Consider the following 18916-nt stretch of genomic DNA (forward strand, 5'->3'; position numbering starts at 1 on the left):
TGGTGAGATTAGGGTTTTTTTCCCCTTCTATTTTTGGCCCCTTTCCTCTGGAGAGTCCTTCTCTTGTGTTTAGTTTTGGTGTTCTTAGCATATTTGAAGAATGCTTTTAAGTATTTGAAATGTGTACACATGAATGAAAGGAGACCAAGAAGAAACACAAGACTCCCATGTTTCCTACTGGGACAAATACCTACTCCCCAGCCCCCAAGTGGACTTCAACCATCACTTCCTTATGGAAGCCCCTCCACACACCCCTCATGTCCAGCTGCCCCCAGCACTCTATGTTATCCTTATCACAATGGTAATTAAGAATAAACTATGAGGGGCCTCCCTGCTGGTGCAGGAGTTAAAGTCTCAGTGCTCAAGCTCAGGCTGTCACCAGCCACTGCAGCATGAGATCGATCCCCAGCCAGGGAACTAACCCAGATGGTACAGCAGACCTATTCTGCCTCACCCACTGCTCCCCTCAGCAGTGTATTTCAGTAGATCTGCCTGTTCTGCTTCCCACTCTGTCTCTGGTGAATCCTCTCACCCCACCCACCCCCCCACACACCTCTGGCCTACACCCTTTTCTTGTATGCATAAATAAATAAAAATAAATGTAAAAAAAATTTTAAAAAAGAAGAAACTGTGAAGCCAGTTGTTCAAGTGTGTCCCTTTAGAATGTAAACTTAGTGGGACTCAGTCCCTTGCATGCTCTGTCTACAGTTCCTTCTACCGTGTTCTACATGGGCCTAGCACATTGCAAGTACTTAAGAGACATGGGCAGGTCAACTGACTGACTGAGAAATCCAATTTTTCAAGTGTCCTACCCAAACACTTTTCACCTGTGCGATGCCTATGGATTACCCAACCCCTGTTCTTAAAACATCATTGTGCATATCATTATTTTGTAGAAGCTGAAATAATATGTAAACTCTAAAATCATGCTTAAATAAGAAAGTCTACAAAACAGCTTAATCTTTAATCTTAGCAATATTTCAGGCTTATATAGAGATTGCAAGAATGTAACATAAATAACAGGCAGGCCTGATGTTTAGAAATACTTTTTTTTAATATTTTATTTTTTGAGATATGATACTTTTTTTGTAGATTTATTTATTTATGCAAGCACTGGGGTACAGGCTGGAGGCACGGGAGGGTAGGAGAATTCACCAGAGACAGAGCAGGGAGAAGAACAGGCAGAAGGACCAAAGTACACTGCTGAAGGGAGCAGCGGGCGAGGTAGGAGAGGTCTGCCCCACTATGTGGGAATCTCCCTGGCTGGCCAGGAATCGAACCACTGCTGCAAAGGCTGCTGACAGCTTCATGGTGCTGCGCTCAACCCCCTGTGCCACCGGGGAGGCCCTAGAAATACTTTTTAAGTATTGCTAATGCCCTAAGCACAAAGTGAAAATACATAGTTTATTTACTTGTTTTATTGTTTAACGTCTGTTTCCCTCACTAGAATTTAAGATACATAAGGGTGAAGAGGTTGTCCTACCAATAACTTTATCCTCTATGCCATTTTTATCTTCTGCGGCATTTCACACATAGTAGGTATTCAATATATGTTCATTGAATAAATAAGTGAATTTAGTCAATCCTATGTTGATTGATAGATTAATAACTGCTCTGTAGTACACCAAAAATGCAGTAACATGATGTTCCTTTTCATCAAATACATTTTGATTTTTTTCCTATATGCCATTCTTTAGAATTCTAGAGCAAAGCCTAGCACACAATATCTACCCAACAGGTATTTGATGACTGAATGAGCTAATTGGTACTCCAGTATATTCAAAGATGTTGGTTGTTGTTGCTGTTATTTTACTGTATGTTTTCTAAGGCCACCATAACAAAGTACCATAAATAGGGTGGCTTTAATTAACAACAGAAATCTATTGTCTCACAGTTCCAGAGGATGCACTTCCAAGATCAAAATGTCAGGAAGGTTGATTTCTTCTGAAGTCTATAAAAATGAATCTGCTCCATTCTCTGTCCCAACAGCTGGTGGTTTGTGACAGTCTTTGGTGTTCTTTACCTTGTAGAGGGAGTCACCTGATTTCTGCCATCATTTTCACACGGCATACTCCCCTGTATGCATAGCTCTGTCCTGATTTCCCCTTTTGTAAGGATACTTGTTGGTTTAGGGGCCCATTCTACTCTAGTGTAACCTCATCTCAACTTTATTAATCCCATCTTCAGTGACCTTATCCCCAAATATGGTCACATTTGAGGGGCTAGAATTTCAACATACAAATTTTGGGAGGACAAAATTCAACCCATAACATAACAACTCTTCAGGGAGTAATATTTTGAAGGTTAACTTCTATTTGGAAACATTACTTATCAAAACAATATTGAGATTAATGATTCTATACAGAAATTTATGTGGTGATATCAACAGCGTTTACTATATAACATGAAAGCTTACATTTTATTTTTTCAAAGATTTATTTATTTATGCATACAAGAACTGGGGTACAGGCCAGAGATGTGGGGGTGAGAGGATCCACCAGAGACAGAGTGGGGAACAGAACAGGCAGATCGACAGAAATACACTGCTGAGGGGAGCAGCAGGCGAGTCAGGAGAGGTGTGCTGCGCCATGTGGCTAGGGATCAAACTCGTGCAGCAGTGGCTGCAGATAGCTTCATAGGTTGCATCTTAACCCCTTGCACCGCCAGGGAGATCCGAAAGCTTGCATTTTATAGAGATAGTTGTGGAGAGGAAAGCTCAAGAGGGATGAAATGCCTAGCACATTGTGTTAATGCTGAGTAGCCTGGTGTCACCAGGCTGGGTTATGTGAGGAAGACCACTAAAGATTCTGAAGGATTTACATATGAAGCAAAGGTATTTGGACTTTACTTTGCAACAACATCAGAGAACCAACATAGATGCCAAAACTTATCAAATTATAAAAGGGTAGCCAAAAAGTATATTTTATTCTATGTAAAATATTTAACACAGAGATGATATTTAAAAAGAAAGAGAATGATGAGGTTGAAAAATGGACCTCAAAATCTAGAAATTCAGAGGTTTTTGGTTACTTTGGCAGTTTAATTCGAAATATAGCTAAAGAAACCAAATTTTAATGCATTGAGGAATAAATCAGAGTTTAGAAATTTAAGGATGGTGCAAAGGAGGAAAAGACTGGGTTCGTGGAAAATGGTTTATTGTTTGTTATGGTTTTATTGTTGTTTTAGAATGAAAGCAACTGAAGCATGTTAGCGTCAGTAGGAAAACGAAAAATACAGACGAAAGGAGTAACTGATAAAATAAAATCCTAGAGGAGGTCATCAGTGCTAGAGAAAAAGGTCTCCGAGTTGCTCTGGGTGGGTTCTGACAGAGGTGGAGTGATGGGAATGCCATTTGATGGCCTCTGTTTTCTCTGTTAAGAAAAAAAAAAAAGACAAGGTTAATAGCTGAGAGTGAAGGACGGGATAAGTTATAAGGATTAATTAGAGTGATAAATGGAAGCTGGGGAATGAAAAAGGAAACTGACTAGGAACAAATAAAAGAATTGCAAAGTGGTTCTGAAACCCCAGTTCAAGTTGGAAATCAGGACTCTGGAGGGTCCCAGACTGCACAGTTTTGTGATCATCCTCGAGCATTTCTCAGCAGTCTGGGAGCTGAGGAGACTCCATAAGGAATGGATTCATCTGGGCTCAAGAACTTTGTTCCCAAGTACAGTTGAGAACCATAGATAAGGTATATGATAGAGCTAGTAGATGTCTTTACAATTCACAACTGTGAGCATCCAGCCTGGTAAAAAACAAATATAAAACCAAAAACCACTGGGGGTTAATGGTCTGGGAGACGTGAGAGTGGAAAATGAATATCAAAAAGTCATGGTGAGAAAATCGAGTACTTGTTTTTTGGAGCCATGTCTGACCCAGTAAGGAAGCCTGCCTCTTCACACCTATCTTTTGGCACGTGGAAACTATAGAAAGTGGGCTGTACACTGTGGTGGGCATAGGTAGGCCCCAGAAATGTAACCTGGAGGTCAGGGTTCCTTTTCCAATTTTACCAAAATCTTAAGGTAGCCATTATCACCATTATCACAAAATGCTGCCCTTAGGAAAAGAATTATGTAAAAATAGAAGAATGGGAACCTCCCGTGGGGCAATAGTGATAATTGACAAGAGGCAAATGTTTTTACTTTTGGCCTCAGATTCCCAAAGTGGACTGGTTTTTCTCTCAAAGCATGTTCTTTTTATGTCTCTTATTTTAAAATCCTCTCTTAATTCTGTTGGTTTCCGGGACTGACACTGGCACTTTCTTCTGGCACTTACTCTCCCTTTCTGTGTTTCTTCTTTCTCCTTACTTCCTCCTGTCTTCAGGCATTAAATGTTATCATATGTCTCAGCAACTGTCCCCCACCAGTGAGCAAAATAAATTATTTCCATAAGCTTTGTATTGGAATTTTCTGTCTGTCCTCTTGGTGCTGGACTAGAGAATACTTTTAGGTGCCTCACAGATGACTATCTAGCTAATCTCTCATGTGCGCTAAGGTGTTCATAACCAGACCTCTGCTTCTGTGGACCCTGCCTCTTTATGTCACACTTGCAACCACATTATTGGTTATTCGCTGTGAGATACCGTGCTCTGGTTATCCTTTATTTGCTTGAGCAAGTGTAATGAACATAATAAAGAGAGTTTAGTAGTTTCCTCAATCCCATGAGAATTCCTGAGCACCTCCTGATTTTGTTTATAGATAAGTTCAAAAAATTATTTGGAGGGAACGTCAATAAACACTCTAAAGGAGTCCCTTTTCTTTGCAGCTATAAATCCTTACAAAATTCCATTTTTCCCCTTCCTTTTCCTACTCATGTTTCTCTAATAGCCCTTTCCAGCAATCCAGAACACCAGCTGGTCTGGAAATTAATATGACCAGACATACCATGAATTTTTTAAATCTTAAAGTCCCAGTCAAACATAGATTGTATTTTCTTGCATGTATAAATGTGCAGTATATTATTACAAGTCCTCTCTAAATTCCTTTTTATTTTTTTGGTCTCACTGTCCCCTAAACTTGTTCCAAAATATGTCTTTATTATAAAGGCAAAAGAAAGTACCTGAAGAATGGAGGGGGAAAAGATACAGGGTGGTGGAAGAAGAAAGCCTGATAGAGAAGAAGGGAAACCAATGAGCAGATGGAAAAGTAGTCATTTCCCTTTGCCCCAGTCCCCTCAGAGTGCCTTTGTTTGTTTGATATTCCTGTCACCTAATGCCCCCAAATGACCTCTTTTGAACAATTTATTCTACAGAAAATTTTCCTTTCACTGCCAGCAAATATTTCCTATGTACCAACAAGTCAAAATCTTCCATCCCTGCAGCTTAACATCCTCTTCAGCCTGCCAAGTCCCTTACCCCTGAGTCTGGGGACATGGACCCAGTGCGGTTCATTCTCCCCTTCCTCTCCCCCATGCTGGCATGGAGAGTGTTAATGGCTGACATAAGTCTGAAAAGAACTTAAGCAATAATTTGGTTTTACTTTATTAGCATTTAAGATATAAACAGGTAAACTGAATGTTGAATTCATTAATTCCTTTTCTAGTATTTAGAAAGATGAAAACTGCATTTTTTAAAAAAGGAATTGATTGGTGTCATGTTCACTTCTGTTTATGCAAGATAATAAGAGTATTAACATGGTGGTAGAACAATGGTATTTATAACTCCATCACCAATGTTTATATAAGAAGGAAATACCTGGAAAAAAAGCTGGGAAAACATTTGCTGTTCTATACATACATTAATTCTTTCATTTTCGTTTATAAGTTTTACAGGGAAAAAAAAGTTTAACAAGTTGAGGAAGTTAGTGTTCTTTATACCATGTTCACTGACTTTGACCTAAGAAAACAGGTTTAGAAAAGAGTAAACTGTAATGGAAGGGTACCTCCTGGTAAAAAGCACTGGGACTAGGGACATGTGCTCCATTAAAACCACTCAGAGATTGAAATTACTTGAGTAAGATTATGGTCCTCTGTTGGGTGCTGAAATTTTCTATCCTGGAGAGTAATGAATGCTATGTCTGGGAAACCATTGACTAGTAATTTGGTAGTTTACCTGTTTATATCTTGAATGTTAATAAAGTAAAACCAAATTATTGCTTAAGTTCTTTTCAGACTTTCTTCAGTCATTAACACTCTCCATGCCAGCACAGGGGAAAGGGAGTGTAGAATTAATGCTACTGGGGTAGGTGCCCCAGACCCAGGGCATAAAGGACTTGGCAGACTGGAGAGGAGGTTCAGCTGCTGGGACAGGAGATCTGGGCAGAATTTTACCTAGGAGCTCATGATCCAGTAATTGTTTTGAGAAAAGAAAAGAAGTGTTATTGTAGGTTTTTTTTTTTTTCAATAAGAATATAAGGACCCATTTCAAACATTTAAATAGTTCTGTGCAAACTTTCATAATATTTTCTTGATTGAGAAAGAAAAAGTAGTAAAGGGTGTTTATTTATATATTTTTACATTTCCACAAATACTTTTTCTTTGCTTTTTTTTTAGCCTCCACCAAACCACCCATGCCAATACTATTTTTTAATCTGAATAGTCTAGAAATTAGCAGATGTAATATAGGCCACAAAAGGCAAGATAATTAAGATCATGAAGGCTTAATGTCAAAAGGCAATTGAAAAGAGCAAGTAACTATAAGGGGATGTTATGGGCAGGTTATACATATGATAACTTGTCTCCATGAGCTAATAACCTTCCAGTGATAATAGAGATATTAAAAAAAATTTAAATGTACATTGGAGCGGAAGATCCCTGAGAGCAGGAATGGAGTCCAATTAGCAGAGTAATTAGTCTCTGAAAAAAATCTGTTCATCTTAAATTAATGAATGAATACTTGCCTCCATCTGGACTTTACATATTCTTCATTATCTAGCCAAATCTCAAGGAAAATTCAGAAACTTTTTCAACTCTATTACAGATATATAAGTTCCCCAATGGAAAATTAAATTTTAACAAGAGCGTAAAGTCACTATTTTTTTAATTGACTTATTCCTTTAAATCCCCATTCACATTCCTATTCCTGTCTACCCCCTAAGTAATCATATTCTATTGCCAGTTGGATCGGTTTTGCATGAAAGTGATGGGAATAAGATCAGAGAAGTATGAGGGTTTGGACCTCATAGACCATGATTAAGGCTTTGAAATTCCAAGCATCAGTGAGCCTGAAAAAATCTGATGGACAAGAGTCTTTCAAATCACCACAATAACTCTGTAGCAGGATGATGAGATGAGCCAGTTCCATTCAAAGACTGGAGGCACGGATGTAAGATCTTGATCTAGACTTTTCAGAAATGTGTGGATATTCTTCCCAGACCAAAGTCAGCAAGTAGTGGTTTCACAATCCTGGATGAAAAATTAAAATCACCTGAGGGCTTTTAAATTGCATTGACGCTTGATCATTCCTCCACCTCCACCCCAGAGTATTCAAATTAGATATGGGGGCATAGCAATTGAATTTTTAAAGCATCCTAGGTCAGTGTTTCTTAAAATTTTTTTTTTTAATTTTTTTGTGGAGGTAACATTGGCTTCCAATACTGCATGTGATTTAGAGGTATAGGATCATATCCTTCAGGTGTAAGTTTCTACACCACACCCCAAAACAGGGCACCGATAGTCCTCCACATAGTCCATTGTACCCCCTCCCCAATTTGCTCTCTCCTTCTTCCTTTAGTAACCTCAATTCTATAGCAGACTGAATACAGAAGTAGATACAAGAATCCAGTGGTCATAAGCCAGATACTAGACTTTTGCAAAAATGTAAAAAGCTGTCAATAATGAAAAACATTTTTCATAAAAAGTATTTTATGTTAACACGTAATCATTAGTATTGCTTATAAGTGAATCGAAAAATATTTTTGATAATAAAAAAGAACTTGACTTCTGCTATTCAATATAAAATTTCTGAGAAGTATAAATTTAAAAAATATGTGCCTCATTAGACCCTTTTTTTCCTTTTGGGTCAGTTTTGTCCAACCTACAAGCTTAGGGAGCAGCAGTGAATTTGCTTAAGAACTTTTATAGGATATTTGGTTCCAAAGCATAGGATTTAAGACATTTCAAGTAAGAACTGTAAATATTAGATAGATTTCCCTACACTATCTGTCTACTGTGCTAAGAATTATAGAGTTTTGGGGCACTTAATAAAGTACATATATCACTCTGCAGAAGAAGGAGGAGTTGAAAATTCACCCAAGACTTACATACTCTATGACCAAGTTCCACCAAGATGAGCCAATTTGCCAAAAATACTTTTGACAATAAGAGAGAAATGATAGTGGGCCTCCCCTGGTGGCCCAGCAGTTGAGCGCTGGGCTGCGAAGCTGCCCGCAGCCTCTGTAGAGCCAGTTCGATCCCGCCTGGCCGGCGAGGGTCCCACATGGCAACAGACCTCTCCTGCCACGCCTGCTGCTCCCCTCAGCAGTGTATTTCGTCCGTCTGTCTGTTCTGTTCCCCGCTCTGGCTCTGGTGAATTCTCTCACCTTCCCGTGCTTGTATAAATAAATAAATAAATCTTTAAAAAAAGAGAGAGAAATGATAGTTTGCCTAAGATGGGACATTCGGGAGAAGTCGTTTTCATGTCCATTTATATATAAATCTTTAAAACTTTGAAGCCATATACTAGTATAACTGAGGGAAATAACCCAGAATCTTTCCTATCTGTCACCAGAGATGACAGACTTCAAATCTGATGGCTCTTTTGATAGCTTCTAAAAGAACTAGAACTTGTCTGGCTCCATTTGTCTGGCCAAGATGCATTTGTATGATTTATCCACAGACGTTTTTAACAGGACCTTACACTTACTATCTAAATTAATGATATTCCTTTCTTTTGGCATGACAAAAACCACTCTGCACTATATACATTATGTTAAAGGTATTTATTTTAGATTGTGGGCATATTCTCTAAGAGCTTTTCCAGTTTCATCACAATGACAAACTGATTCCATTAAATCACCACTATCATCATGTTCACTTTCTTCTCTTTTGTAAAAAGTTAGAAAACAGTGACTATCCTAGGATTTCAAGGCATTTACCTTGGAAAAAATAAATCTGGAAAACATGATGAGCTTATTCCTTGAATGAGGGGGGAAAAAAGATGAATTACTCACTCTTCTCATTGGCTCTTTTCTTAAAACTGCTCACGGTAGGGTAGGACACTATGACCCTTTTTTTTCCCCTAGTAAAATAGGATTTTGAAAAAGTTTTCTGGATATAATTAAACTTCTCCATCTCAGAATTAATTCTATATTTCTTGTTTTTAAGTTAGAAACTTCAATTAGTTGGATAAATGCCGCAAAAGAGTTTCAGTCAAACACTTTTTAGTATTTCTGTACTCTGATAAAATGTTATTTGGTGATGCTTTAGGATCACTGTGCTATTTTGAATTAGAGAAGATATACCTGAGCTCGCCCACCATGCTTTCCTCGCCTAGAAGAAAACAATCATCCGATCATGCTACTGCATTTACAGCATTTACAGCATTTACAGCATTGAGTGGATGTGTGAAATGAGAGGGGGGGCAAACGCTCATTTTGGGGTTAATTAGCTCTGTGGAGTTATGGGTGGGTCACTTTCTCAGGACCAAATCGTACTGGAGGAACCACTGCATGTGTAGACCTATAAAATTAAGAGTCATGAACTCTTAGACTGTGGGACACAATTTGATTGCATTTGGAGACAAGAAAGGAGCCCTTTTGTGCAGCGACTACTTTGGGCTTCATTGATCAGAGACGAATGGACTTTCCTTGAAGTGTCTGGTGCAGGTCACTATCAGACCGTGAAAATGAGTCTGTGGTTTGAGAAAACCCAGGCAAACATGGCATTTTTTTGAAATTTGCTTGTGCTGGCTCTTTTTAAAATCACCTCTTGCTCAGTTTCTTTTTAATGTGCCTTCTTTCTAGGACTCATCCTGGAAACAACACAATTTCTCCCTGAATGTCTGGGTGAATCCTTTCTATTTTCATAATTGTATTTTACAGACTGCCACAGTTCCCTGCCCACTGAGATCAGCTCTGCCGTGGTCTGGCCTAAAGGATTCCCACTAGGTTGTTTATAATCTAATCCTTTCATGAAATAAGACATTAAAGAGCAAGCAGAAAACATCCTCAATTCCTAGATCATTAATAAGTGAATACAAGAACTCAGGTATTTATAAGGCAGGGCTTTCTAGCACAGAGAGAGAGACATTGTGGAAAAGACGACTTGAGCATGATGCTAACAAAGGGCCAGAAACCAATGATGAAATTTGTGTAAACCATTTATTTTGTTTTGTTTCTGCCTAACTTGTTCTGACTTCAATAGGAACAATGCTTCATTTAGTGTATGTACAGAAAGTCAAAAATGTTTCTAACCTTTGAGAGGCATATTATTTGTACATATGTATGCACATACTATACATGTATGTGTACACATGTATTTACATGTATTTGTGTACATCTTCATTTGAAGTTAAACTATAATATGTACACATGTATATATGATGTATATAATGTATGCATGCATATTTGTGCACCTTTATTTGCAATTAAACTACAAGCAAAACTGGAAAATTTGAAGAGGTCAGAATAGAATCTTCCACCACCACACACCACATACCTCCTGACCTGTGGAAAACTGCATTTGGATCTTGTAGAGACAGTAAATAAAATGCAAATTCCTCTAAGAAGTATTAAGGAGATTAAGTGAATAAATTTTCCGATAACTGAGAGCAAGTTGTGGTTGGGGAGAATCGCATGCAGGCTACATGTCCCCCAATAGGCAGTACCAGTCACAGCCACCTGATGATAGGAATGCGGTTGTGGAAATAAGAAGTGATGGAGGGAGGGAGGCAGGGAGTTAGTTTTATGAATTCTAACAACCCACATTATCAACCTATTGTGCCACATCCTTTCAAAATTCCAGTCTCTGGGTTACCTTGACACCTTTGCTGTCCAGTTCACTCCTGACATTTGAAACAGCATAAGCAATGGCTACATATACTAACCATTATCCTAGTTAAGTTGTCAAAATTAGCTTAATGCTGACTTTTTCTTTCCTGTAGTGATACTGAACAAAATGTTTCTTTTGAAAAGTCTTAGACCTCTGTTGTCCCAACTCCTGCTCGTAATAATAACCAACCTCAAGAAATCATTAGTACAAGTCTTGAACAATATCCTATAATAAGTCTTCTATGAAGAAACTGTCAGAGTTTATCTTTTGATTCACATTCTTATGAAAATAATCTGTTGCAAAATAAAACTACATTTCTCTCTCAATCTTTTTTTTTTAAACTAGATCTTTATAAGTTACATTGGGACTGATTTTTTTTCTCCTAACAACAGTTGAATAACACTCAAAGGCCTTAGCAGCCAAAGTCCATCTTTAGAAATAGCTTTCTTCTATAATGTACTGCCAATTTCTTATGTGTGTGTATTTTGACCTTACTGATGTCTCTGCTATGGGCTGCCTGTTGATTGGTACATGTTAGTGTTTTGCTTATAAGAGTTGGGCAATAGTTCAGTGATCCGGTCCAAACCTGAGCCATAGATAGAATGGGCTCATCTTCTATTTAAGAAATGTGGCAAACTCCTTTAAATGAATTTGGTTCAGACAAGGTCATTGGAACTATTTATCTAACCCTGTGGGCTGTATGTAATGGACACTGCTGCTGAGCTCCAAGGCTGGGAGGTACCTAGACAAGAAAGCCAGTAACTTGCCACCTCTGTTAGAGCTTCTCCCTGAATCTATTATTAGATTTATATTCTTTACCATATGGGACCCATTTTGGCCATTTAAAAGGACTTGTTCACTGGTTTTCCTGATGTCTTTGAAGATAACCCTGGGAATAATAATAGTGAGTCTTTATATTATTTTCTGATCTCTTTTGCTAACTTTTGTTAAATCGGAGATTGAGTTTATATGCATATTCATACCAGGTTTATGAAATATTCAGCTAAATTTCTTAGACATGAAAGAATTAATTGTTAGAATGTTTTACTCTAGCTAATCATTATGTTAAAACTGTAGTAGATTCTAGTACTTTTTTCCTCAATTCTATTTATGTCATGTACACTTGGCAAATTGAATCAAAATGTAAGCACTATATATACTATTTTAAATTTAGTACCTTACAGATTTTTCTGTATTGCCTAATCCTCTTCAAACCATGGAATGTATACTACTCAACTGTGTTGTGATTCTGTACAGTTTTTAGGGTCAATATGTTATAGGATTCTGTAGCTAAACAAGATGAGAAAAGTCATTGAATTCCTTCTTCTGACTGGAGGCAGGACTGCATTTATTCTATCCAAAATAGATGAGGACCTTTCCTATTTTTAAATAGCCTTGAAGATAGAAAATTCATAACTACTCTTAGCAATCTATTTGATTATTTACCACTTGCACATTTAGGATGTTCATCCTTAAGCTTTAACTTAAATTCTTCACTGGACAGTGTAATATCATTTTGCCCTAGGACAAAAATGCCCATCATTATCCTTTTTCTACCATCTCTTTTTATACTCAGAGTTATAAAACATACCTTGACTCTTTCCTAAGCAATATTATCCCAGTTTTTTAAAGCATTTACTTTTGTTTTTATAGTTCTTTATGTACAAGAGTGGCAAAAAGAGCTATTTTAAAAAGTGCTATCATATATGATGCCTCTGAGAAAGGTACTGCATGTTTTAATTTCACTGTGCTGATGTGGAAATAGCCACAGCTTTTTCATTATATGCTGATGGACAAAGCATTTGTGTTCATTTAACCTTGAGGTTGAAACTTGTTCCCAAAAAAAGTAACTGACTCATAGCATGGGCTAGACCCAAGAATAAAGAGCATCAGTTTTCCTAATCTTAAAGCTCATCTTGCCGCCCCCCCTTCTAAAATGCACTAAAATTAACTTTTCCTTGACCTCTCTCTGGTGCTATTTATTTACTGATTTAACAAGTTTTTTCTATCATCTTTGTCTCCTAAAATAGATGGACAGCATTATTCAACAAACGTTGGAGTGTCATGCTGTGTTTAGGACGCTATGCTAGGCTTGGGAGATTCGAGGGTGAACTGTTAGCAAAGGCTCAGAGACAAAGATGTCCTAGGCATGTTTAAGGAGGAGCAAATAGCCTGTCACGTATATAAGGAAATACTGGTGGGAAAAAGAAAGAAAAAAACCTAGAGAGGTGGCTTTAGGCCAGATTGTGAAAAATCTTGGATGCTCTTAAGCAAATAGATAGTGGTAACAAGGACAAAAGTAATATTTTCCAACCTTTATTATGGAAAACTCTTTCTAAGTCTTTAAAACACATACTGTGTGTCTTTGTGGCTTAGTATCCAACAAACTATCAGGTACAGGCACCTGCTTAATAGATATCTTTTGATATAAATTTTGTATCATGATTTTTCCCTTTTTATTAAAAAAAAAAACCATTTGAGAGAACCATTTGAGTGAAGACAGCCTTCTGTTCACACTGATCTGGATGTTTCTTTCTCCTGCTGTGCCCCTATTTATTCCAAAACCCTCTGTATACTGACATGTTACTTTCTGTGTTTACACACCGAGGAATCTTGGGATGAGTTTGTCCTGTAATAGGCACCACCTTTTTCTACCAAATGGCATTAATGATAGATTGTGAGCTGCATTATGTCCTTGTGTCTCTAACTGATTGGACCACATAATAACAATGCCAGACCTTTTCAGCATCCTTTAAAAGATACCAATTTACTGCAGTCAGAGATATTAGTACACCAATCCATTTGGAATCCATAAAGTTACAACTTCAAGAAGTTGAGATATAGAAGGAAAGCATATTTAGGATCAGACTATAGAGAGTTCCTAATTGTGATGCCAAAGGGTTGGGCATCCTAAAACAGTTTAGAAGCTATAGGAAATCATTCTACATATATTACAAATTCAGTCCCTGGCAGTATCTCCCACCCTGCCCTACCACCATTTCCCGCATTCTCTTTTTTACTTCATTCTGATCTCTAAGGCCCTCTATTTCTAAGATTCAAGAAGGCTCAGGAGGATTTGGATCAGGTGAGGTAGAATGTCAAGTTTATTACAGCAGTGCCTCAAACTCAGAAGCAGCCCCACTTTAGTTTTGTAATTCATCATTTTTGCATCATCTAAATTTTTGAAGGTAGACCTCATTCAGAGTTGTTGTTATAGAATCTTAAGGAAAGGAAGGTAACAGATTGCTGTGATCACCTTATTGACCCTAAGATGGTTCCCCAAAATGGATAGTCTTAAAAAGCAGACCCTAAGATATGATCGATCATTTATGGCATTTATATTCTTCTTAATACTGACCAAAATGAATGAAAATATTTCAAGTAACTTGTCTTCAGGAGATTCCAGGGTACCTAGTGGGGGACTGTACATGTTCAGTGTGCACATCTGAATAATACTTACATCTAACTTTAACTTGTAAACCTTTTGCCAGATAGAAAATAGGAAACTAAAAACCTCTAAATTCAAGGTGCATGAAATGTCATTAAATCTAGCATAAAATTTCTTGAATCTGTCAGATAAAGGAAATCATGTATCCAGAGTGAAGATGGAATATCAATTGACAGGAACCTATGAAGCTGGCACTTATTCTAAGAGACATATGAATCTAAAAATCCAATAGTGCCTCATCCTTTGAAAACACTGGAAGCCAGAAAGGTATTAGGAAAATCAATAAGGTAAAAATCTTCATCCTACTATTTGGAATGACTCCCACATAAGAATTAATTAACACAATCCTTCTAAAACATTAAAGGGATGTTAAAATGTTATCTCTGCTCATAGAAAATCAAACATATAAACCCTCTAATTTCAAAAGAGAGTAGAAAAGAAAACCTTAGGAAAGATTAAAGGCATGTCTAAGAGGTCATTTCTGTCCTGTTGTCACACCATTTACCCTCTTTGGATAGAGGTATAAATGATGAACTTCAGTTCATCTGAATTCTTCAGCTCTGTCATCAATGCTGTGACACATTCTAATTTTCTGATTCATATGTGATGAATAAGCTCTCTCTTTTCTATTCACAATGCTAAAAGTAACTCATTTTTGTGAGTGAGTTATGATTACTTACTTTCCACTTTTGTTATTACACTATTATTTTCTCTTAGCAAAGTTTGTCTCACTCCTTATCAGCCAGTGTGAATTCCACGTGCATAAAAGTTCTTGGACACTACCATGGCCTAGACTTGGAAAGGAATGAGAGACTAACAACTCAGATTCCCTTTTTAATCCAGCCAGATACCTCAGCTGGCAAGTGGCTCAGCTTCTGCACCATAAAATGGGTATAATAATAACTTTCCCTTACCGCTGTGAAATATTTAGAATGTGAATCAAGCCAAACCTGTCTCCTTCCAAAGGAGAAGCTTAAACAAGCCTACAAAATCCTGAATGAACCCAGATTTCAAGGGGAAACATAAAGTGGGAAATACCTAGAGGTTATATAATTTAGTGGTTAAAAATATGTAGACTTTTGAATGGGACAGGCTAAATAAGAACCCAGCAGCTCTGTGATTTGGAATAAATTTCTTAATTTCTTACATTTCCCTGTTGTCTCAAGTGCACTGGAAGTTATAGTGTTTCCTGTTGTAGACAGGATTTTTTTTTAAGATTTATTTTATTTTATTTATGCATAGAAGAACTGGGGTATAGATCAGAGGTGAAGGGGGTAAGAGGATTCACCAGAGACAGTGGGGAGCAGAACAGGCAGATCTACTGAAATACACTGCTGAGGGGAGCAGCGGGTGAGCCAGGAGAGGTCCGCTGCACCATGTGGGGGGCAAGACAGAAGAGGATTGCTGAGCCATGTGGGTTAGCTCCTTGACCGGGTATTGAAGTTAGGCCTTCAAGGTGATAGTGCTGAGACTTAACCCCCTAAGCCACCAGAGAGGCTCCCTGTAGTCAGGATTCAATGACATACTGTTAATGCTGCTTCTCAGCAGTGGATTCTCATGTAGGTGATCCTCACATTAGAGTGAAGAACCTTATACTAGACCTGCAGGTTGCCCGAAGCAGGCTGCCACAAAGGAGACTTCAGTATTGTCTCAGTCTTCACACTCACATTATATACAGATTTTGCATTCTATTCTTCAATATATTTGTTTATTTCACTCAACTGGAAGTTGCAGGAGTACAAGATGTTATTTCTTCTATAACATCCAAGAAATAGTTACTAAATTTTTAAATACATGTACCAATAAGAGTTTAAATTACTTAGCCACAAGAACAGTTGGGCCTCCATAATGGCAGCCATATCTTTATTATTTATTTTGCCACTTATACTTCTTTACATCCCTGAGTATACCCATATTCAAATTTGAGAAGCATTTACTTAGCAGGATGCCTGAAGCCACAGAAGGTACTTGTTTCTATTATCATTTCTCTACTCTGTACTCCCCTACCTCATTATTTCTAAAGTTCTATGGGCATTTTATTAAAAAAGATATTATAAAGGACTAGTAAAGTCAGAGACTGGGAGAACATTGAAGGAGCCTGTTTGTCTCTAACCACACTCACCACCTAAGAACTCTATTTCCTATACATTTTTGGCTCCAGTTTATAACATTTCGTCAAAACTTCCTAGAGGCAACAAGCAGTAAGATAGAGAGCATATTTTCTCTCCTCTTCCTCTAGGTCAAGTAATCTGAAATTCATAGATGACCTTCATGGCACCTAGGAGCTCCTTGAAACTTGGTCTTCTTAAAAGTTACTGAAGAGGCCTCCCTGGTGGCACAGCGGTTGAGCGCTGGGTTGCGAAGCTGCCCGCAGCCTCTGCGGCGCCGGTTCGATCCCTGGCTGCTCCCCAGCCACTGGAGGAGGGTCCCACATGGCGTGCAGACCTCTCCTGCCTCCCGCTGCTCCCCTCAGCAGTGTACTTCGGTCCTTCTGCCTGCTCTGCTCCCCGCTCTGGCTCTGGTGAATTCTCTCACCCTCCTGCGCTTCTGACTGTACCCAGTGCTTGTATAAATAAATATAAATAAATAAATAAATAAATCTTTAAAAAAAAAAGTTACTGAAGAAATGGCTTCTCATAGGAATTCCCATACTCAAAATATAGGAAACCACTTGCCCTAGAACATTATGTAAATTGAAATTAGAGTTGACTAATCTTTAAGTTATACTTAATAATTCATTTAGTTCCTTGGAGATTATGCAATATAATAATTTCCAGTTGGAAATCACCAAACTAAGATTAGACTTAACCACAAGTCACCTCTTCTTCTTCTCTCCACTCTTGCCTCCCCAACCATGTTTGAATGTTATTTGGGCTTTATATACTCTTTACTAGATATTTGTGTTTTGAACCTAGCATGCCTAATGCATATCTTTTCAATCTTAGCAAAACTACTATAGGTAATTCTTTATATTTCAGAGGCAAACAATTTGCACATATGAGGTGAATATCAGTTAGTGAGAAAGGGCACATATCAATAAAATAACACTTTGAACTGAACAAAAATAAACCTATGTAGAGTAGTACATATTCTCAAAATTACATAGCAGATTGTAAGTCAAGAAGTGGGAGCCTTTGATGCTTATGAATTTTGTGAGAACTCTGGGATTAAATTTTTAACCTTTATATTAAATTTGAGATAGATGTTATTGTTTTTCATTAATATATAAAGACAACAATTATGTTCAATAAAATTTTCAATTTAATTTGACTTTCATTTGTCTTAGTCTGTGACATACACACTGTGATTTTTCTCTCCATCTTGGGTTCCTGTCATTGACAGTCTGTGTGTCATTGACATCCAGGAAAGCTAGTTTTTCATTCCAGACCTTGGATATATTAGTCAATCTGGGTACAAATTACATTGAACTCTTTTGATCACATCAAAAATTTAATTTTGTCTAACTTTTTTGAATGAATGCTCCTTGAAATTTAGAAAGGGAAGTTATGTTCTTAAATATAAGAACATAAGAAGTATACTAAATATAGTTTAAATAGGGCATGGTATATTATTGAGTTAGTGGATTTATGATATGCAATATAAAAATGGTTAGTATTTTACATAGAAAATCATAAATCATGTTTTTTTTCCTGTTTCTCAAAGGTTGTAAAAGAAAGTAAACTCAATAAAAGCTTGTAAGGAGGGCCTCAGAAGGAAGAGAGAGGAAGGAAGAAAGAGGAATTTAAAAGATGTTATGGTACAATGTCCTAGGTTTATGGAAGAGACTGGAATATAGTAAAATTTAGTGCCTTGAAGTCTTTGAAGACTAATCAGTCTTAAGTTTATTTATATATATATATTTTATATACATTTTAAGTTTGCATATATTTTCAATAAATCATACATAATTTAATTATGTTGCTTAAAGTTTTCATTAAACTCATCAATTTGAGGAAGCAATTTGGAAACATTGGAGACCCCCAGCATCTCATGTTAGCATATGTTATGGTACAGATTTTCATCTTAAGCCTTCTTGTTCAAGGAGAGGACCATTAGCCTTCACACTTAAATGTTCACGGACAGAGTTTCACTTTGACCATAGGGGAAATTTTGTCTTTGGAGGATCTTTTATGATAGTGTATTTGTCCAGAAAATTTTCTGAGAATTGAAGTCTCTTTGATTGCCAGTTTTTTGCTTTAGACTTGTTCAGTGCTAAGATGTTTAATCAGATCTTTCTACTTGATATCTTTAATACAGTTTGTTTTGCATTCTGGAGGCCTTATGTGAAGTGTTTAAAATCATGGTGTCAGAGAGACAAGAATTCAATCAGCATATATTAAGTCCTTGATAAATTTAAGTGGAGTGGGGGTGGGGAGATGCTTTGTTTTCTAAGCATCCTTGTTTGGTTTATTAATTTCTTGTGCATCTTCTGTTGTTTCAGTTTGTCCTTCTATGAGAGAAGCTATCAAAACAGTGGTAGGCAGACCAAGTCCCATAATAGCTTATTTGGCTTGTGAATTGAATATGGCAAAGGAGAATTGT

At 37.3% G+C, this 18916-nt stretch overlaps 1 protein-coding gene across 34 annotated transcripts in view; it reads left to right on the plus strand.

The window, feature by feature from the left end:
• Window positions 1-18916, plus strand: part of ZBTB20 (zinc finger and BTB domain containing 20) — a 775686-nt gene that overhangs the window by 565046 nt on the left and 191724 nt on the right. The window contains exon 1 of one of the 34 annotated variants that reach the window (XM_054700584.1): window positions 11319-11830. The exons of the other annotated variants lie outside the window; for them this stretch is intronic. The gene's annotated coding sequence lies outside the window, so the exon portion shown is untranslated. Of the gene's footprint in view, window positions 1-11318; window positions 11831-18916 lie in introns of those variants that run through there. 34 annotated transcript variants of the gene reach the window in all.

This window comes from Talpa occidentalis, unplaced genomic scaffold (assembly GCF_014898055.3).
Source record: "Talpa occidentalis isolate TD23 unplaced genomic scaffold, MPIMG_talOcc4v2.1 talOcc4.4, whole genome shotgun sequence".
NCBI lineage: Eukaryota > Metazoa > Chordata > Mammalia > Eulipotyphla > Talpidae > Talpa > Talpa occidentalis.